The 23,314-nt window shown below is 39.0% G+C and overlaps 1 pseudogene; it reads right to left on the bottom strand.

Annotated features, from left to right (window-relative positions):
- Positions 1 to 23,314, bottom strand: part of LOC134077188 (uncharacterized) — a 69,545-nt pseudogene that overhangs the window by 43,296 nt on the left and 2,935 nt on the right.

Here is a 23,314-nt window from a genome sequence, read left to right as displayed (position 1 = left end):
ATATCTATTAAACAATCTGCCTATCAACATCCATTAAACATTCTGTCTATCAACATTAATTAGACTATCTACATACAACTTTTAAAGTATTTACTGTGGGTCCCTCTCAAGCAGCGTTTATATGTCCTCCCTCGCTCCTCGATCCTCAATGATCTACATAAAGAAAGATAGAAGAAGGGCTAGACTATCCCATTGTTGCCGCTCCATCATTCTTTATGTAGATCAGTGAGGAGCGAGAGAGGACGCGTAAACGCTATATGAGAGGCACCTTCTGTCTCAGGCTTTAAGCATACAATCTCATTAAGACTACAGATCCTGTTTCACTACTTCCTCTGTCCACAACTGTTTCAAAATAAAGGTCCTCACTGCAATAATACATTATTAAATCATTTAACCACTGAAACTACTCAACTATTGAACTGTTCAACCATTCCAACTGTCAGTTATCATCCACTATGCCTCCAGTCAACTACATAAAACCTCCATGTACCTAGCAACCAACATAGCAACCATTAAAATTAAGTGTTTATGACCGTTTCCATAGCAACCAACATGATTATACTGCAGTAACTTCTTGTTTCCTGATAGTGGCCACCATGGATACCCTAGCATCAAATGTTTCAAAATAAAAGTCCTCACTAGCAAGTTAGCTAGTTAGCATGGTTAGCATAGTTAGCATTGTTAGCATTTTTAACATAACTGCAAAAAATCATCAACTAAGTTAGCTAATCAACCTGGTTAGCATTGTTAGCAAATTTAGCATAGTTAGCATTTTTAGCATTACTGCTAGAAATCATCGGTTAAGTTAGCTAATCAACCTGGTTAGCATTGTTAGTAAAGTTTGCATTGCTAGCATAATAAGCATTTTTAGCGTAACTGCTAGAAATCATTAGCTAAGTTAGCTAATCAACATTTTAACATGAATAGAAATCATTAGTTAAGTTAGAACTGGAATGTTTCATCTTTAAACTGTCTACCTTCACACTATCAACTCTCTGTAAACTATGCAACCACCATGTTTACCCTAGCTACACCTTAGTAACCATATCTACATTATCTATCTATTTTTGCATTTTCATGCACTGGTAATTCCTTGGAATTGCATTTCTAGTTCTTCTTCTAACGCACGCAATTCAGCTTGAACCGTTTAACGTAGAAACTTCATTCAAACTGTGTTACGTAGATCTTACTTAGGACATTGGAGGGATGTATTTTTCAACTTTGAAACTTTTATACTTTTTAAACTATTAGTTAAAAACTATTACAATTCCCCCCATAGACTTAACATTGCTCATTATGACATCACGGCAGCAATTAGAATCTTAGGCCAGGTGGCCGGCCACCTGGGCACCAACTGTCAGTTTCTCTGGCTTTAACCATACAATCTCTCTGAAGACTACATATTCTGTTCCCCTGTATCCTCTGCGCACAACAGTATCAAAATAAGTTCTCCTAATTCCATCCAACTTTATATCCATTCATCTTCTTCAAACCATTCACTCATCCACCCATTCTAAACAGTCTGCCTATCAACATCAATAAGACGCTCTACATTCAACTTTTAAACAATCTACTCTGTCTCAGGCTGGCTCTCTTAAGACTAGCCAGTTAAATTGATTACACCTGTATCTGTATCCACTACTCTCAGTAGAGAGCTGTGTCTCTCCATTCTACAAGAATATAAGGCACATTCCATCCAACATTCTATCCATTCATCTTCTTCAGACCATTCACTCATCCACCCATTAAACTGTCTATCAACATCTATTAAACAATCTGTCTATCAACATCCATTAAACTCTCTGTCTATCAACATTAATTAGACTATCTACATTCAACTTTTAAATTATTTACTCTGTCTCAGACTAGCCAGTTAAATTGATTACACCTGTATCAACTACTCTCAGAGAGCTGTATCAGTGTCTCTCTTAACAAGAATATAAGGCACATTCCATCCAACCTTCTATCCATTCATCTTCTTCAGACCATTCACTCATCCACCCATTAAACTGTCAATCAATATCTATTAAACAATCTGCCTATCAACATCCATTAAACATTCTGTCTATCAACATTAATTAGACTATCTACATACAACTTTTAAAGTATTTACTGTGGGTCCCTCTCAAGCAGCGTTTATATGTCCTCCCTCGCTCCTCGATCCTCAATGATCTACATAAAGAAAGATAGAAGAAGGGCTAGACTATCCCATTGTTGCCGCTCCATCATTCTTTATGTAGATCAGTGAGGAGCGAGAGAGGACAAGTAAACGCTATATGAGAGGCACCTTCTGTCTCAGGCTTTAAGCATACAATCTCATTAAGACTACAGATCCTGTTTCACTACTTCCTCTGTCCACAACTGTTTCAAAATAAAGGTCCTCACTGCAATAATACATTATTAAATCATTTAACCACTGAAACTACTCAACTATTGAACTGTTCAACCATTCCAACTGTCAGTTATCATCCACTATGCCTCCAGTCAACTACATGAAACCTCCATGTACCTAGCAACCAACATAGCAACCATTAAAATTAAGTGTTTATGACCGTTTCCATAGCAACCAACATGATTATACTGCAGTAGCTTCTTGTTTCCTGATAGTGGCCACCATGGATACCCTAGCAACAAATGTTTCAAAATAAAAGTCCTCACTAGCAAGTTAGCTAGTTAGCATGGTTAGCATAGTTAGCATTTTTAGCATAACTGCAAAAAATCATCAACTAAGTTAGCTAATCAACCTGGTTAGCATTGTTAGCAAATTTAGCATAGTTAGCATGTTTAGCATTACTGTTAGAAATCATCGGTTAAGTTAGCTAATCAACCTCTTTAGCATTGTTAGTAAAGTTAGCATTGCTAGCATAATAAGCATTTTTAGCGTAACTGCTAGAAATCATTAGCTAAGTTAGCTAATCAACATTTTAACATGAATAGAAATCATTAGTTAAGTTAGAACTGGAATGTTTCATCTTTAAACTGTCTACCTTCACACTATCAACTCTCTGTAAACTATGCAACCACCATGTTTACCCTAGCTACACCTTAGTAACCATATCTACATTATCTATCTATTTTTGCATTTTCATGCACTGGTAATTCCTTGGAATTGCATTTCTAGTTATTATTATTCCGCTTACCAAATTCATTTTTTCTATTCAGCTTGAACCGTTTAACTTAGAAACTTCATTCAAACGTCACAACGTAGGTCTTAAATAGGGGAATGCTGCTAAGTATTTTTCAACTTTGTAACTTTTATACTTTTTAAACTATAAATTAAAAACTATTCAAAATTTCCCCATAGACTTAACATTGGCCTCTATGACATCACAATCGGATCATTAAGCAATTAGAATCTTATGCCAGGTGGCCAGCCCCACCTGCAGCAGCCCTCTCTCTCTCAGGCAGCATACAATCTCTGTGAAGACTACATATCCTGTTAAACTCTCTTTCCACAACTGTTTCAAAATAAAAGTCCTCACTGCAATAATACACTATTAAATCATTTAACCATTGAAACTACTCAACTATCTAACTGTTCAACCATTCCAACTGTCAGTTATCTTCAACTATGCCTCCAGTCAACTACATCAGACCTCCATGTACCTGCAACCAACATAGCAACCATTAAAATTAAGCGTTTATGACCGTTTCCATAGCAACCAACATGATTTTACTATAGTAACTTCTTTATTCCTGATAGTGGCAGCCATGGATACCCTATCAACAAATGTTTCAAAATAGAAGTCCTCAGTAGCAAGTTAGCTAGTTAGCATAGTTAGCATTTTTAGCATAGCTGCTAGAAATGATTAGCTAAGTTAGCTAATCAACCTAGTTAGCATTGTTAACATAGTTAGCATTGTTAGCATAGTTAGCATTTTTAGCATAACTGCTAAAAATGATTAGCTAAGTTAGCTTATCAACCTGGTTAGCATTGTTACCATAGTTAGCATTGTTAGCATAGTTAGCATTTTTAGCATAACTGATAGAAATCATTAGCTAAGTTAGCTAATCAACTTGGTTAGCATTGTTAGCATAGTTAGCATTGTTAACATTTTTAGCATTATTGTTAGAAATCATCAGCTAAGTTAGCTTATCAACCTGGTTAGCATTGTTAACATAGCTATCATTTTTACAATAACTGTTAGAAATCATTAGTTAAGTTAGAACAGGAATGTTTAAGCTTTAAAATGTCTACCTTAACACTATCAACTCTCTTTAAACTATGCAACCACCATGTTTACCCTAGCTACACCTTAGTAACCATATCTACATTATCTATCTATAAATTTTTTTGCATTTTCATGCACTGGTAATTCCTTGGAATTGCATTTTTAGTTATTCTTCTTCTAACGCACGCAATTCAGCTTCAACCGCTTAACGTAGAAACTCCATTCAAATTTTGACGCGTAGGTCTTACTTACGCGATGTGGGCTTTGTATTTTTCAACTTTGTAACTTTTATACTTTTTAAACTATTAATTAAAAACTATTACAATTTCCCCCATAGACTTAACATGGCTCATTATGACATCACGGCAGCAATTAGAATGTTACCCCAGCTGGTCAGCCACCTGGGCACCAACTGTCAGTTTCTCTCAGGCTTTACAATCTCTCTGAAGACTACATATTCTGTTCCCCTGTATCCTCTGTGCACAACAGTATCAAAATAAGTCCTCCTAATTCCATCCAACTTTATATCCATTCATCTTCTTCAAACCATTCACTCATCCACCCATTCTAAACAGTCTGCCTATCAACATCAATTAGACGCTCTACATTCAACTTTTAAACAATCTACTCTGTCTCAGGCTGGCTCTCTGAAGACTAGCCAGTTAAATTGATTACACCTGTATCTGTATCCACTACTCTCAGTAGAGAGCTGTCTCTCCATTCTACAAGAATATAAGGCACATTCCATCCAACATTCTATCCATTCATCTTCTTCAGACCATTCACTCATCCACCCATTAAACTGTCTATCAACATCTATTAAACAATCTGTCTATCAACATCCATTAAACTCTCTGTCTATCAACATTAATTAGACTATCTACATTCAACTTTTAAATTATTTACTCTGTCTCAGGCTTTAAGAGTACTCTGGCTCTCTTAAGACTAGCCAGTTAAATTGATTACACCTGTGTCAACTACTCTCAGAGAGCTGTATCAGTGTCTCTCTTAACAAGAATATAAGGCACATTCCATCCAACCTTCTATTCATTCATCTTCTTCAGACCATTCACTCATCCACCCATTAAACTGTCAATCAATATCTATTAAACAATCTGCCTATCAACATCCATTAAACATTCTGTCTATCAACGTTAATTAGACTATCTACATACAACTTTTAAAGTATTTACTGTGGGTCCCTCTCAAGCAGCGTTTATATGTCCTCCCTCGCTCCTCGATCCTCAATGATCTACATAAAGAAAGATAGAAGAAGGGCTAGACTATCCCATTGTTGCCGCTCCATCATTCTTTATGAAGATCAGTGAGGAGCGAGAGAGGACGCGTAAACGCTATATGAGAGGCACCTTCTGTCTCAGGCTTTAAGCATACAATCTCATTAAGACTACAGATCCTGTTTCACTACGTCCTCTGTCCACAACTGTTTCAAAATAAAGGTCCTCACTGCAATAATACACTATTAAATCATTTAACCATTGAAACTACTCAACTATTGAACTGTTCAACCATTCCAACTGTCAGTTATCATCCACTATGCCTCCAGTCAACTACATGAAACCTCCATGTACCTAGCAACCAACATAGCAACCATCAAAATTAAGTGTTTGTGACCGTTTCCATAGCAACCAACATGATTATACTGCAGTAACTTCTTGTTTCCTGATAGTGGCCACCATGGATACCCAAGCAAAAAAATGTTTCAAAATAAAAGTCCTCACTAGCAAGTTAGCTAGTTAGCATGGTTAGCATAGTTAGCATTGTTAGCATAACTGCAAAAAATCATCAACTAAGTTAGCTAATCAACCTGGTTAGCATTGTTAGCATAGTTAGCATTTTTAGCATTACTGCTAGAAATCATCGGTTAAGTTAGCTAATCAACCTGGTTAGCATTGTTAGTAAAGTTAGCATTGCTAGCATAATAAGCATTTTTAGCGTAACTGCTAGAAATCATTAGCTAAGTTAGCTAATCAACATTTTAACATGAATAGAAATCATTAGTTAAGTTAGATCTGGAACGTTTCATCTTTAAAACGTCTACCTTCACACTATCAACTCTCTGTAAACTATGCAACCATCATGTTTACCCTAGCTACACCTTAGTAACCATATCTACATTATCTATCTATTTTTGCATTTTCATGCACTGGTAATTCCTTGGAATTGCATTTCTAGTTAAACTTCTTCTTCTAACGCAGCCAATTCAGCTTCAACCGTTTAACGTAGAAACTTCATTCAAACGCTGTTGCGTAGGTCTTGCTTATGCCATGCCTGCTTTGTATTTTTCAACTTTGTAACTTTTATACTTTTTAAACTATTAGTTAAAAACTATTACAATTCCCCCCATAGACTTAACATTGCTCATTATGACATCACGGCAGCAATTAGAATCTTAGGCCAGGTGGCCGGCCACCTGGGCACCAACTGTCAGTTTCTCTGGCTTTAAGCATACAGTCTCTCAGAAGACTACATATCCTGTTAACTGTTTCCTCTGTCCACAACTGTTTCAAAATAAAAGTCCTCACTGCAATAATACACTATTAAATCATTTAACCATTGAAACTACTCAACTATTGAACTGTTCAACCATTCCAACTGTCAGTTATCATCCACTATACCTCCAGTCAACTACATGAAACCTCCATGTACCTAGCAACCAACATAGCAACCATTAAAATTAAGTGTTTATGACCGTTTCCATAGCAACCAACATGATTATACTGCAGTAACTTCTTGTTTCCTGATAGTGGCCACCATGGATACCCTAGTAACAAATGTTTCAAAATAAAAGTCCTCACTAGCAAGTTAGCATGGTTAGCATAGTTAGCATTTTTAGTATAACTGCAAAAAATCATCAACTAAGTTAGCTAATCAACCTGGTTAGCATTGTTAGCAAATTTAGCATTGTTAGCATAGTTAGCATTTTTAGCATTACTGCTAGAAATCATCGGTTAAGTTAGCTAATCAACCTGGTTAGCATTGTTAATAAAGTTAGCATTGCTAGCATAATAAGCATTTTTAGCGTAACTGCTAGAAATCATTAGCTAAGTTAGCTAATCAACATTTTAACATGAATAGAAATCATTAGTTAAGTTAGAACTGGAACGTTTCTTCTTTAAAACGTCTACCTTCACACTATCAACTCTCTGTAAACTATGCAACCACCATGTTTACCCTAGCTACACCTTAGTAACCATATCTACATTATCTATCTATTTTTGCATTTTCATGCACTGGTAATTCCTTGGAATTGTATTTCTAGTTTTCCCTCTTATCTTTATCTTCTACTGCAATCAATATTGTGAAAACCTTTTTCACTCTAGGCATTTCCGTATTTGGTGCTCTTGGTTTCTGCCGGACTGAATCCTGTTTTCTTTTATGTTTCCATATAGAGGATGCAATACGTACTTGACTTGCTTGTTAACAAAGTCAACAAAGTCCTTGAACTTAACTCTCTTCTTTGTCTTTTCGTGCAGGTTGCAGGCGAACTTTCTCCAGGATTCTTTGAGTTTGTAGGGAAGCTTGCTAGCTAATGTCTTTATGGTTGCCGCATTGTCCAAATCTTCCATATAGCTAATATCTGCCATAGTGTTGGAGCAAACAGTCAGGAACAATGAGAAAGACTGTAATGCTGCACCATCTTCTGGCTTGATGATCTGCCAGTCCAAGGCTTCCTTTATGTATGCCTCTGCAATTTTGTAGTCATCACCAAAATATTCCTTTAACATTTGCTTTGCTTTGGCGTAGCCTGTCGAAGGTGGCATGTGAATGCAGCTCTTTACCAACTCATGTGGCTGTCCACTTGTGTACTGCAGCAAAAACTGTAGATGATCACGGTCAACTTCAGTGCGGCTTTCAATTCCATGTTCAATGGATCTGATAAAGGATTTATATTCCAGCGGTTCGCCCTTGAATGTTTTAATAGTGAGATCAGGATGTAAAGATGCCTAGTGATTCTTTACTAGGTACTCTGTGACATTGGCTTGTTGGGATATAGCCTTGCACAAACTACTGAGCACTACTCCGTCATTGCCATCTCTATTTACATCTGTCAAAACTCTTTTGGTTTCTGCTGACAAGTTGTTATTAAATGAAACAAATTTAGAATAATTCCGTGCAGGCGTGGCATGCTGTGGTGGTGCCAAAAAAGTACTTTTCAATATTCCTAGACCTATATCAGATTTGCAAATGCTCACGTTCTCCTGTGCATCTTCATATTTTTGCAAAACTTCCAATTTTGCATCTGATTCAGCTATGGCTGTTTGGATTACATGCATTTCTTTTCTAGCCCTAATTGCAGCTTCTTTCTTCTTTGTTCTGCCTCAAGCTCTGCTTCTTCCTCTTCTATTGCCAGCTTCTCCATTACAGCTGCAGCCTTATAGCCTGATTGCCTGTGCTCAACGGTTTCTCCAAGCGCATGGTTGACCCACCTCCTTCAAGTGCCTCGATTCGCTACTGGTCGATGTCAGAAAGGGGTTTGCCGAGTTTAAACCATGGAGGTATTATATATAACTGGAGAGAGTGACTAAGTCCCGCCCTCCATACAAATGAATGGCCGATGCTAGGCTAGTAAATCCGGCCAATTTTCGCCAACGCCATATTGAACACTGGAGCTCCGATCCAGCGCCAGTCGGCTCCGACCATGCGCAAAGTTCCAAAGCTGGAAATGACGCATGGACCTACATTGATTTCTATTGGACATTCTGTGAAAAGAGAGTCATCCTCCAGTTCAGACGGTGGCGATAATGCACATACTTTGCTTGCCGCGTAACAACAAGCAGAAAAAGTTGCTCGGGAACGCACACCTGAGTCCAGTGGAGTGTCGCACGGAGTAATGATTGGCTGTAGGTACCTGTCCCCCAACATGTACGCGCATGAGAGCTCGTGCCCAACACGGATTTTCGTGCACGGAGCTGGTTCTAAATGCTCCATGAGGCGCCATACTTGAAAATGGCGCTTGCTAACTTGCCGAAGCTAATCAACACGGCCTTGACCCCCTGGTTTAAACTTAAGTTTCACTGCCTTGAACACACCTCTACCCAGAGCCGTTGGAGCTGCTCAAAGTTGATTGGTTCTCGACCAAAGGGGGCAGTTCCGCAGTTTTGCGGAATTCAGAAATCCTGCCCGATCAGCAGTTGGCCAGACCAGCGACAGCAACGCCGAAGGTGTTACGGTACGGCCAGATCTTTCCGGCACTTCACTTTGTCGTGTCGCAACCCGCTATTTCCCTATGGGTGACGTCAAGCGACTTTAACGGACCCGCAAAGCATTCCGGGAAGGCAGCGCTGCATTTGAAAACCTGTCGCGCGACAGAAAAGCTGGCCGATCCCCAGCTCTATGCAAATGAGTCCGTTGAACGCGAGCCGTCTGTCCAATGAAAGCACGAGGTAGTAGGTTCGTCGTTGTAGTACAACACTGCCCGTGAAACTTGGTTCCGTATACAAGTCAAATTCATGTTTAAACGAACTCTTCCACGACCAGCTAGTTGTCCATAAAATAAACGAAACTTGGATTTGGAGAAATACATTGACTGTTGGTGTTTCTGGTGAGGATTTGAGATTGCATTGAGTAGTTTAAATAAAACAATATTTCAAAATGGCTTGCATAGTTTGTGTAGGCTATTAATATTTTCGTATGCTGTTAAATACACGCCTAAAATGGTGTATATTTGTGAGAAACACTTTAGAAAAGTTAAAACGAACTGCTTATGAACTGCTAACTGACAATTCAAACGAAACGCCCACTCACGACAAACGAGGGGAAGACGTGCGACACCTTCCGACACATATGTAGTGCATATGTGTCCACACCGTTAAGTCACTGGGAGGGCGTGCCAGGCTTGCAGCCTTATGGCTTTAGTGATGCACGATCAATCTCTGCTTTCATTTTCATTGAGGATAATGAAACTATGCTTGACGTTCGATAGCTAAACCTTTTAGAGCGTTTAGCAGAAGACTTTGATGACACCGACTTGTTATCACCTTGCACTCTTTCACTTTCCTTAGCCTGCTCAACGCGCCTCATGACATATTTCATCCACTTCTCACATCTCCAGAAGCAACCATTCATTGATGCTCGTTTAGGCTCAAACCAATTATTTTGATTTTCTTCAAATTCTTCCTCGCTCATATATAGCTGCAAACTATAATTCAAATCGTAGAATTCTTGCTGCAAACCGCAGAAGTCGACACGCAGCTTATTGTTAAAGAGGTCAGAATTTGCGTCATCCGCCATTAATTCTTCAATTTGCTTAATCAGACTAGTTAGCTGATTTAGCTTGCTCTTACGTGCATGCATTTGCCTAGACTTGTGCTCTTCCATACCTTTTTTGGTCAATTTTACAGTTTGTTTACCTTCTTGCTGTGCCATGCTAAGTAAGTCCTTTCACATACACATTAGTTGATTGGTTAGCACTTAGCTTTCAACTGCGTTCCACTTCGTCATTCAACAGAAAGACGTCCTTTCATGGCTTCGGTTAACTCTTGGTAGCACAGCCAATCCATAGAAGTATTCAACTAACAGTCGTCACTTTTCTCTCCAACAACAGTCTTTAAGTCCATGAACTGTATCCTATTTTCGTTTTCTTTATCCAGTCAGTCCAATTTGGAATCCAATAATCCGTGAAGAGCGAGTTTTTTTTAACTAAAATGTAGGTTCCTAGGTTTTGATTGAAGCTTTTGCTTGATGCTCAGCAAACTCCCTCGTCTCAAAAGCACTTGAAAAGATTCCACAAGTCCACTTCTTATGTTTAACTGTTTACTTAAAAACTCTTCAAGCAACATTACAAAAAATCAGAAAATTATCCATAAAGTACATATATCTCGAGGGTGAGAGCTAGAGAGCGAGGTAAAAAAACTATTTCGCTCCAATCACCTTTCGGTTTGTAAGTTCCCCCACTCCCCACATATCAAAATAAAGCACCCCAATAGGTTAGCATCAGGATCACATTAAAAGTTCTGTCTTAATCTTATAAAGCAACACAAATGCATTTTAACATTTTTAACTCATGAAAATATAAATCAAATCATCATATTAATGAACTTATACACTTTTAGATGTAAAATGTTTTTAACCTAAATAAACTTAATTTAGGCTCCTACCCCATGCCAATCTCTAGGTATGGTGAAGTGTAAGTGATGATGCAGGCCTACAGTATTTTAATTCCAAAGGCCAAGGGAACTTTATCAGAATGCATAATATTTGAAAGTAAAAATGGGAATTTAACATAAGGGTGTGATAGGCCTACTTATGACTCCTGTATTTTAAGGAAGCAAATGTACTTCTTTATGATACATTATTCATTCACAAATAAACTTATGAGCACGACTGTATGTGATCAAAACCTGATACCTGTGTGGTGTAATATACTCCCATTGACATTCTCCGTTGATTTAGCCACCATACGATGGGTGCTGCTCTCTCTAACTCCCCCATCTTGACCAGGGCCAGCAGGGCATAGGCCGTGGCCTCTATGGTGAGGAGATGATTTCCCCTGACTGGCCAGTAGGTGCCGTTACCTGAGGAGGGCCACAAGAACATTGCACTTATACTCAGACCGGCAGATTATAAACACTAAGAAGTAAAGAAGCGCGCTCAACACCTTGGTGCTTCAAATCGCCATATCTCACTCTGAAGAAGGGTAACAACCCAAAACGTCGGTGAGGCGATTAAAAAAAGTAAAACGAAACTGTCGAGTGCCTGCTTTATTTATTTTCAAAGATTATAAACACTGTCATCTCAATGCATTATACTGTCAGGAGTAAACCATACTTTTAATAATTTAGATATTATTCTGTGATCTCTGCTACAATCTTGGGATGTGAATATGAAAGTGGTTTGTTTGATCGCTAGCTACATCTACAACTCATAAGCATCTTATATCATGATAACTTGTATGCTGAAGGCCGTTAACTGACAAAACATTTTGTTATCATTATTATCAGTTCGATATCATTAGAAATAACATTTCATATGGTACAACCTGAATTCCGAAAAAAAGTTGGGATGCTTTGTAAAGAGTATTAAGGTTTACAAACTTTTTTTTAACTGCAAGTAGTTACAACTAGTTACGACATAGTATACTGTAAGTATAGTACAGTATATACTTTTTTGATCCCGTGAGGGGAATTCAGTCTCTGCATTTAACCCAATTTAACCGAATTAGGGAACACACACAGAGGTGTATCACACATTAGCCCAGAGCAGTGAGCTGCCTGCCCAACCAGCGGCGATCGGGGAGCAGTGAGGGATTAGGTGCCTTGCTCAATGGCAATTTAGCCGTGGACTGGTCGGGGCTCGAACCGGCAAATGAATTTAATGCCAGCAACATGTCTCACAAAAGCTAGGATGGGCAATTTAACCTCTCTGTTGCTTCGCCTTTTTCATTTAAAAACATTTTGTAAACTGAAGAGACCAGTTGCTAGAGTTTTAAGAATGACATGTGGTCACATTCCCTCCCGGAATGTGAACAGTGCTGAACAGTGAACAGGGTCTTCTTAACCTTGTTTATCATTCAATTATGCACCTAATTAGACAGGTCTGGACTGCAGACAGGTCATTTTAGCACCTGGACTCTATGTAACAGACTGGACAAACTGGTCAGGAAGTGTGTGTCAGTGTTGGGGAGGATGGTGGTTTCTGGTGGAGATTTGGTGGAGGACAGAATGAGGAGCAGAATGATGATGAAAGCCATCTATCTATCTATCTATCTATCTATCTATCTAATAGTACGATCAATGTTTACTCTGATTCCGGACTTCGACGCAATTGGATAACACTACTGAGTTTGAATGCAGTTTAGCTCACTCTTGGCCTGCCTTCATCAGATACACCGATTTGATTGTTACCCCCAATGGTTGAGGCACACGTTATGTGCATCATTGCTCGTGGCCAGAGTATCTTGCAAACACAATTCAAATGGCGTTCTCGTGAGAACTCTGGATTTCCAGGGTAACATTTTCCATGAAATAGTCAAAATTCTCTCCTTCAACCTTGATATGTGCTGAGCATATAACATTTGTACTATTTCTAAACTAATCTAAACTATTATCAATTAAATATAGTGTTGACATGATTTGTATATCAAAGTATTATTGTTTTTTTTATTAATTTTAGGAACTGTTTACAGCTAAATTTGTAAATAAAACTGGAAAAATATATTTTTAAAATGGGTTTTGATTTCATGCTGTAAGACAAACAAGTAACTATTTCAAAGGGGTATGATGACTTTCTATAGGCACTGTACACTGTGTCTGTGGAGATAGCTATAACCTACCATGGGAGAACTTGTCGAGAATGCTCTTGTTCGCTCTTCCTGCATTGGCCAGAGCATAGGACACGATGGCGACAGCATAAGGATTTTTCAGTCTATGAATTCTGCCCGTCAAATACTGCAAAGACCTAGCCATGCTTCTACGAATGATCTGCATTGCAATAGAGGAACCAGCAGTCAGACAGGCAGACAGATATTATACAAATTAGGTGCATCTAAAAACATTAATCATTGAGATTAAAACAAAACAAAAACAATGGCTTGACATATTTCACTCTGTGTATTGAATCTAGAACATTCGAAAAAAAAATCCACAATATTCTATTATTATTTTTAAAATACAGCTGTATATCGCTGATGTCCGATAAAAACAACGTATCTCCACATCTAATGATTTTGACTTTTCATTATAAATGTTCACCTTCTTGGCTGTCTACAGTTAGCTTTGGTTATCTAAACGACCAATGAAAATATGTTTAACACTAGAAGCGCCGTGCCGTTCAGACCCACTTATACCTAGAAGTGCCGCGCCACGGTCATTTGACCGCTTTGACGACCTACTAGAAGCGCCGTGCTGGTGTGAACTACTTAAGGCGCGGCGAGGCGGTCAAAAGACCGCTGATAGCTAGATGGCGCTTCGTGCACGAATCAAATCGTTTGGTCAAACATTTGTCAGACCGTGTGGTTGATAGTCTGTGGTTGTTTCATTATGACATACAGCACGTTTGAGTTATCTGTTCATTTATTTGTGTTGATTTGTGTTGTTTGAGGTAAAAACTCTGGAAGAGTTCTTGAACAAACCTTAAGCAAACTTGACTTTCAACTTTTTCATAGTAGGCTATTTCATTTTGTATATTTCGTTTTTACATTTTGTATGCTACTTAGAAATGTTATTTATAGGCTATTTTAAAACGGAGGCATACACGTTCTGTGATTAGGAGCCTGACCCGACGGGAGGGGAAGGATGAAAAATGTCGACCCAACACCGGTGTGTTGGATCTCGAGATCCGTAACCCGCAGTTCGGGTTTGGGCAGATAATCTAAGCTCTAAAATGAATGGGTGGCTAGTTCTAATTCACTCCCCAAATTCACTTCTATTCATTTAATAGGTAGGCTAGACTATAGGCTATGTTCGCGCCGCCGAAAATGATCGGACCTGGAACAAAGAGCATTACCTAGTCTGGTTTCAGTAGCCAGGATTTCATGCCGCATTTTACATAACCGGCTACCGCGGCTACTTTCTAATTTTCATTCATTTAGGGAGAAGCATATTGTAGGGTCTAGCTACCTCGGAGGGAGGGAGATAGAGAGAGCAGCTATTCTGAGCAGGCATAGGCGCGAGAAGTAGGCTAATTAAAAATGATGAGTGAATATTCTCCGTTTTGCGAATGTGTAGGCTATGTTTCGATGTCTGCTGAAAAAAAGCTATAGGCCTATTGTTTCTACAATGTAAGCTAACTCAATCCTGAATACGTGATTCAGGATTGAGACACACATTTTAACGTCTTTGTGAGACAGGGCTGTAGCCCACTGGTTAGAGCTTCAGCCCCTACGTCCAAGCGTTGCTGGTTCGATCCCTGACCTGTGTATGGCAAAAGTCAGATATTTAAAGCTTTATATGTCAATAAAGTATATTCTATTCTATTCTTTTCTATTCACACAACTACACGCGCTGGTGAATTCGAACATTCTGAAACGCACGCATATGCGATGAAACATGATTGCGCATTCTTCCACGAGTTGCATGTAAACAACAAACAGCCAGCCTACAGCCTATGCAGGGGGCAGAGAGAGGGGGTGGGGGTGGGGAGGCAATGTCGCAGTGATGTCTGTAGCCTAAGATCATGTCCACACGTAGCAAAACAAACTCTCCCCCTCCGTGAACTGGTTAGACGTGTATGGGGGAGGGGGAATGATCGGTTTCAAATAGGCTGTTTGCAATGGATAGTGTGTTATGTATAGACCCCGAGGCCATTTGCTTTGAGAATAACGGCTGGCTGATGAAGTTAGTGGCTGGCTAGCTGGCTCAGCCAAAACCTAAAAGCTGCTGCAGCCGCCAAAGTTTTCATGGCTGATAATGGCTTTAGTTGCCACTTCATGTCTACAGAACATGCAACTGAGTCCTGTGTAGCCTATCGTAGCAACGAGCACAATACTGATGTGGTGTAGCCTATCCAGTGGGAATCGTTTATAGGCTATCGTTTATTTTTTCGCGTGTGTCTCTATGATATAATTATTTTTAGATGCAAAAAGTCTAACTGGCTTAGCCAAAGTTGTTGGCGGCTCAATTTGGCTTAGAAAATTATTGGCTGGCGAAATTATTTTTCGTTAATGGTAAACAGTATTGTAATTCATCCGTTTATTTCAGATAGTTTGTTATTAAAAACCATTAACAAAAAACAATTGTTCGTCGACGTTGAAAAACGGTCAGTGAATTAAGTCAATATGAGCTACAAGATGTCGCACGTGCCGGGTTGTGAACCCGGGCCTCCTGCGTATCAGTCAAGGGAGTTAACGCTGCGCCACTTAACATTTTGTACATTGACAAATTGGAAACAGGATAGGTGTTTGACGCGATGTAACTCAGTCAGTCCAGCAAATATGTAAGAAAATGCAATACATTAGTCTGAGCTTTAAAAGATAGCCTACAAATAGAAGATAAGATATACAACTATGAATGTACGTAGGCATACGCGCCCTACGTACATAAATAGGCTACGGCGAATTTCAGCTGAAAATATTTTTTACACATGTAGGCCTGCCTAATAGAACAACGCCGCAATGTTTTCAAAACAAACTCACATTTTACCTGGACAGCCTGGACAAACATGGCCGAACGCGAGACAACATAGTGTTGTCACATAAGTGAGCGCAAAATAGCTCTAAACTAGTTTGTACCGGTGTGCTTTTGATCATGTAAAAATTCTGGGTGACAAAACACGCGTATTTAGGAAAAGTCGTGAACGTAGGGTCCTGGAATTTAATCGAGTGAAAAGATTTTTTTTTTTGTAATCACTGCGGTCAAAAGACCGCAGCCCGGCAGTTCTAGGTACAGTATATCTAGGTCAAACCTACACGGAGCTTCTAGTAATACGCGTCAGCGGTCAAATGACCGGCGCTTGGCGCTTCTAGTGTTAACCACGTCATCTATTTAGCATGTACCCTCCACTAGTAGTAGCAGTATTGAATTGAGCATGAATTGTATAGTAATTTGTAGAAGGGTTCGGCTGCAGAGCCGCAGACATATAGCAACCAATCTACCATAGCGGATCAACCAGCGCATGCGCTGATGTTCTTGCTTAGCTAATAGCTGAAACTAGTTTAGTTATTTCAGTGGCTGGTGTGTCATTTTGTATTTTATACAGTCTGTGGGCAGTCAGTTTCAGTCAGTTGTGTCCTGATTTTTTAAATGCACATAACAATTCAAAGGGGATTAAACCTCAGCCATTTCGACCATGTGACAATGGTGGTTGATCGCCTACTTTTCCTGAAACTAGGTAATTGTAACACTGGACAAAACGTTTAAGAACCACTGGTCTAAATAAGGAAAACTCAGATCTGTCTGACCGACCCTTTTGTAATAGGTCAGGTTATGTGCTATAATTTACCATTAATTGGGTTGTTGACTGGCTAGCAACATAAGAAAGTTTGGATACGCTGCTTTCACTTAATGTATGAACATATAAGAATTATTTTTAAAGGCTGACAAGTTGTTGAATCCAAACTATTAGAGTGAAAAAAAAAATCTGCTCATGCCGGCTAACCAGTTTGTAACATCGCTTAGCGCTTCATTTATTAGGATAACGAGCTAAGTATTTACATCCACTAAAAGTTAACATAGGTAAGGTAAGGTAAGGTACTTTTATAGCGCATTTAACGTGCACTGAGTGCAACCCAAAGCGCTTTACACACAGAGACAGTGCCGAATGTTACTAACTAAACATGACGATAAGTTACTATTAGCGAAGTAGAACATCAGCGCAAGCGTGAGTTAAATCGAAAAACATCAGTCCATGCGTGAGTTAGCTAGTAGATCTGCTGTGGTAGATCGGTTTCTATTATGTCTACATCTCTGCAGTCAGATAATATTGGAAATTTGGCACAACTGCACAAGAAGCATGCAAAGGCTACTACAAATGATTCTAAAGGTTGTGAACTTAACTACACAATTTTGAGAGCTCCGACATTGTTTGAAACCTCTGCAATGCTAAATAAATAATTGTTAAAGTAGGCATGCAGTGTTTTCTTTACTCCAAATACATGATCTTCATGAAGAAAGATGTTTTTCGGAAGCATGAGACGTGGGAGTAGCCTGGTTAGCACACTAGAGAAGTGGAGTAGAGAAGAGTGCAGGGACACTAAACTAGGCTAAGGTAGGATGAAGTGCAGTTCAGAAAGTAGTCGTAAGCTGCTTACATTTGTGACCCTTCAAAGCAAAATCAATTGCTTTGCGCACAATGCTTTTTGAGAAAATCTACAATAAACAAACTTCTGGGTTAAAATGTTGAATTTCACATTTTCACATAATTCGACAGTATAAAGTCTACAGTTTTATATTGTGAGCTTATGTTTTGACTGTTAAACCCGGTGAGGATTCACCATATTAGCAGTCATTCCCGCTGTCCACGCCGCATAAAAAAATGATTTTCTCCTCTTCTGGCATGTCGTGGCGGGAAAACCATGGTCAACTTTGGATGCGGTTCTCTTAGCGATTGTTTTTGTAATACCCTCGATATACATATCGTTGGAAAGCTTAGTTTATGGTCGTTCATGTGAGCACAATAACTTACTTTTGTAAATTTGACCAAAGTGAATGGTTTCGCCTTGCAGGGTCACATTTTATAACAAAACATTTCAGCAAGATATATTCAACTTCAGGAAAATCTGAGTGCATTAATAAGCTAGCAAGAGCGTAATGTGACGTGGCCGTTCTAAACAAACATGTATTTCCACCTTAGCGGGTAAAAAAACCCCATTTAAACTTAATTTTCGTAAAATGGAAATATGACTATGACACAAACAATTTAATGACTGTATAAATAGACACTGTACCAATTTTGATGACACAATGTGCAATTATTTTCAAACAACACATTTGTTTTTTTTTTCATTCTAAGAAAAGTTATGGATTGAAACATAAGTGTTACTCATCAGACAGCGATGATATGCTGATATTCTGATTTCAACACTTCAAGACGTGTGCACACTCAAAGATAACTTAGACTGACATCAGTATTGCACATCCTGTTGCCCTCCTGCATGGCTATCAGAACAAATGCGGTCAAGGCAGCATCCGAATCCTCACCGAAGACATCCCCCTATGAAGATATCACAGTCAACATGCAGTTTAGTGAATAATTACACCACAAACAACCAGAATAATGAAGACAACCACAACAACAACTAGATGCATCACATAGCGGTACACAATATGACCGCCACTCAGTTCTGCACATTCTCTCCACAAAAATAAATGACGCTTGTCAGCTTTTCCTGTAACTCCTATTTGTGCAATTTATATGCAGATATCTCCTACTCTTGCAGCTCATGTGTAAATAAATGAGTGTGTGCATGTGTGAGTTTGCTTTTGTGTGTAAGTGTGTGTGTGTGTGTGTGTGTGTGTGCGTGTGTTTGTGTATGTGCATGTGCATACGTGTGTGTGTGTGTGTGTGTATGTGCATACGTGTGTGTGTGTGTGTGTGTGTGTGTGTGTGTGAATCTGTGGATGTGTGTGTGCGTACATGTGTGTGTGTGAGTGTGACAGTATCATTCTTAATCAGCAACCCTTCACTCAACAGCACCATATGCAGGCCAATGGGTGTACAGTCACTAAATGTACACATACATACATTTATTTTTTGTCATACTCCCAGAGGATGTCAGGTTAATCATAAAAATGAAATTTGGTGCAGTTCATAACATTTAATCTGAAGATAGGGGCAATTAAAGCAATATAATAGACATTTTATTTTTTTACCATAGGACTGCAAATCACAAATGTTATAAGCTAAGTTGATGCAGGCTCTTGAGACCAGCACATTTTGCCATTCCCGGTGCCACGGTTCAGGTGGTTATTTAGGAAAAACTGCATTTTTTGAGTTTCGGGGAAAAGGGGTGGAGTTTCCCCCGCGGACCAAACGAAAATGTTCTGTAAAAGTCTACTGGAACTACATGCCCACCAAGTTTCATGTACCCCGGTGATACGGTGTACCGGGAATCGTTGACCAAAGATTCAGGAAGTAGGTGACGGGAGGGAAAAAAAAAAACGTTGACAATGACTATATGACTGCTACGCTAGCTATGCTAGTGGCGGTCTTAATAATGTGCAATTGTTGCTAAAAGTTAAAAAAAAACAATTTGTTATGATTATAACAGCAATATCTAGAAATAGGGTTGCAAAGATTTTTCTCAAATGCATGCATCAATTATTGCGAAAAAGGGCCCTGTTTAACACCTCCTTAACAGCAGTGAATACAACAACACCCAAAATGATAACCTACGTAATCTATATATTGAAGTTGACCATACTCCACGAAGGTTCCATCTGGCTGCTGCCTGTTCAAGGTCAGCCAACTGAGGGCGCTGCAGATCACATTGTTATCAACGCTGATGATGCCACTAGCCATGGAGAAGACTTTAGCTACGTAAGCTGTGAGCCTGCCAAGGGTAAGAGAGGATGTCATCCATGTATTACTTTTGGTCTAGTAAGTTTGATTCAACAAGAGCAGAGGGAAAAAGCTTTTCACTTGATTTGTAAGATTAAAAACAAGTAATGAATACTGATTAGGCTTACTGACCAAGTTCCAGGGCGTGCCTTGTGGAATACTGCGTAATATCCATCTGATTTGCGGTGTGCAACCTGACCCTGATAGCCTAGAGCATAAAAACAAACCAAATGCTATGCTAATTTACAACAGTCTTTGAAATATTAAGTTCTTCCCCAATATTTATGTATTTTCCTCCATTTGTATTATTTCATTGTGATTTATATATACTGTACTGGGTCCAATTCAAGGGTGTAGGTTTGATCTCAGCTTTGGTGGGGACACATCAACTCTTGTTGTCCCAATACCTAAATTATTACATTACATTACATTTAATTTGGCTGACACTTTTTAACCAAAGCGACTTACTAACCCTAACCCTAACCCTAACATTTTTAAGTTTTTAAGAGCACTTCTAACAACAAATAAAAAACACAACTAGAAATGCAATTCCAAGGAATTGCCAGTGCATGAAAATGCAAAAATATATAGATAGATTATGTAGATATGGTTATTAAGGTGTAGCTAGGGTAAACATGGTGGTTGCATAGTTTAAAGAGAGTTGATAGTGTGAAGGTAGACGGTTTAAAGCTTACACATTCCAGTTCTAACTTAACTAATGATTTCTAACAGGTATGTGAAAATGTTAACTATTAACAATGCTAACCAGGTTGATTAGCTAATTTAACTGATGATTTCAAACAGTTATGTTAAAAATATTAACTTTGCTAAAAATGCTAACAATGCTAACCAGGTTGATTAGCTAGCATAACTTATTATTTCTAGCAGTTTTGTAAAAAATGCTAACTATGCTAACAATGTTAACTATGCTAACCATGTTGATTAGCTAACTTAGCATTTTTAGCATAACTGCTAGAAATTATTAGCTAACTATGCTTACCAGGTTGATTAGCTAACTTAGCTAATGATGTCTAGCAGCTATGCTACAAAATGCTAACTATGCTAACTAGCTAACTTGCTAATGAGGACTTTTATTTTGAAACATTTCTTGTTAGGTTATCCATGGTGGCCACTATCTGGAAACAAGAAGTTATTATAGTATAATCATTTTGGTTGCTATAGAAACGGTCATAAACGCTTAATTTAAATGGTTGCTATGTTGGTTGCCTGGTACATGGAGGTTTCATGTAGTTGGCCGAAGGCATAGTTGATGATAACTGACAGCTGGATTGGTTGAACAGTAAAATAGTTGAGTAGTTACAATGGTAAATTATTTGATAGTCGATCATTGAGGATCGAGGCCCAAGGAGCGAGGGGGGACATATAAACGCTGCTTGAGAGGCACCCACAGTAAATACTTGTATGTAGATAGTCTAATTAATGTTGATAGACAGAATGTTTAATGGATGTTGATAGGCAGATTGTTTAATAGATATTGATTGACAGTTTAATGGGTGGATGAGTGAATGGTCTGAAGAAGATGAATGGATAGAAGGTTGGATGGAATGTGCCTTATATTCTTGTTAAGAGAGACACTGATACAGCTCTCTGAGAGTACATGTAGTTGATACAGGTGTAATCAATTTAACTGGCTAGTCTTAAGAGAGCCAGAGTGTATGCTTAAAGCCTGAGACAGAGTAAATCATTTAAAAGTTGAATGTAGATAGTCTAATTAATGTTGATAGACAGAGTTTAATGGATGTTGATAGACAGTTTAATGGGTGGATGAGTGAATGGTCTGAAGAAGATGAATGGATAGAAAGTTGGATGGAATGTGCCTTATATTCTTGTAGAATGGAGAGACACAGCTCTCTACTGAGAGTAGTGGATACAGATACAGGTGTAATCAATTTAACTGGCTAGTCTTAAGAGAGCCAGAGTGTATGCTTAAAGCCTGAGACAGAGTAGATTGTTTAAAAGTTGAATGTAGATTGTCTAATTGATGTTGATAGGCAGACTGTTTAGAGTGGGTGGATGAGTGAATGGTTTGAAGAAGATGAATGGATAGAAAGTTGGATGGAATTAGGAAGACTTATGTTGATACAGTTGATACAGGGGAACAGAAAATGTAGTCTCAAGAGAGCCAGTGTATGTTTAAAGCCTGAGAGAGAGAGAGAGAGAGAGAGAGAGAGAGAGCTGCTGCACCTGGACTGGCCACCTGGCGTAACATTTTAATTGCTGCCGTGATGTCATAATGAGCAATGTTAAGTCTATGGGGAAATTTTTAATAGTTTTTAATTTATAGTTTAAAAAGTATAAAAGTTACAAAGTTGAAAAATACATTGGACAGGTCTCCTAAGTAAGACCTACGTAGCAAAGTTTGAATCAATTTCTACGTTAAACGGTTCAAGCTGAATTGCGAGCGTTAGAAGAAGTGGAATAAGAAACCTAGGAAGAACAATATAGTGCATTTTCATGCACTATAATAAGTGCATTAATGAGTGTAATAAGTGCATCAATGAGTGCAATTGTCTGTAGTAGTGCTAGAGTGAGTAGAGTGAGAGGAGATGTTCTTTGAAGAGCTGGGTTTTCAGACATTTTTTGAAGGGATGTCCCTGCTCTAGTAGGAACAAATTCCGGCGTTGGCGTTCCACCAACGAAGGACGACAGATGAGAAGTTTGGATTGACCTGAGCATGCTGGCGGAAGAGCTAGAAGTCGCTCGGCTGAGGAGCGCAGCGGTTGCGTGGTAGCATATGCCTGTATGAGGGCATTCAAATAAGTGGGAGCAGAGCCGGAGAGTACTTTGAAGGCAAGCGTTAGAGTCTTGAATTTTATGCGGGCGGCCAGCACTAGCCAGTGTAGCTGGATGAGCAGTGGGGTGACATGCACCCTTCTGGGTTGGTTGTAGACCAGGCGTGCTGCTGCATTCTGGATCATTTGAAAGGGTTTTACAGCACAGGCTGGGAGACCTGTCAGGAGGGCATTACAGTAGTCAAGTCGTAAGTTGTATAGCGCGTAGCGGCACGACCTGGCTACTGAGGCTACATGATCAGAGAAGGTCAGTTGGTTGTCGAGAATAACTCCTACGTTTCTTGCCGTCCTGGTAGGTGCAACAAGCAAGGAGTCGATTTATTTTTTATTTTTTTTAAGATTATTTTTTTGGGCTTTTTATGCCTTTCTTTGGAC

The sequence above is a fragment of the Sardina pilchardus genome, chromosome 1 (genome assembly GCF_963854185.1).
Source record: "Sardina pilchardus chromosome 1, fSarPil1.1, whole genome shotgun sequence".
NCBI lineage: Eukaryota > Metazoa > Chordata > Actinopteri > Clupeiformes > Clupeidae > Sardina > Sardina pilchardus.
Note: the sequence above shows the minus strand (reverse complement) of the source record. Positions and strands in the feature narration are given on the sequence as shown.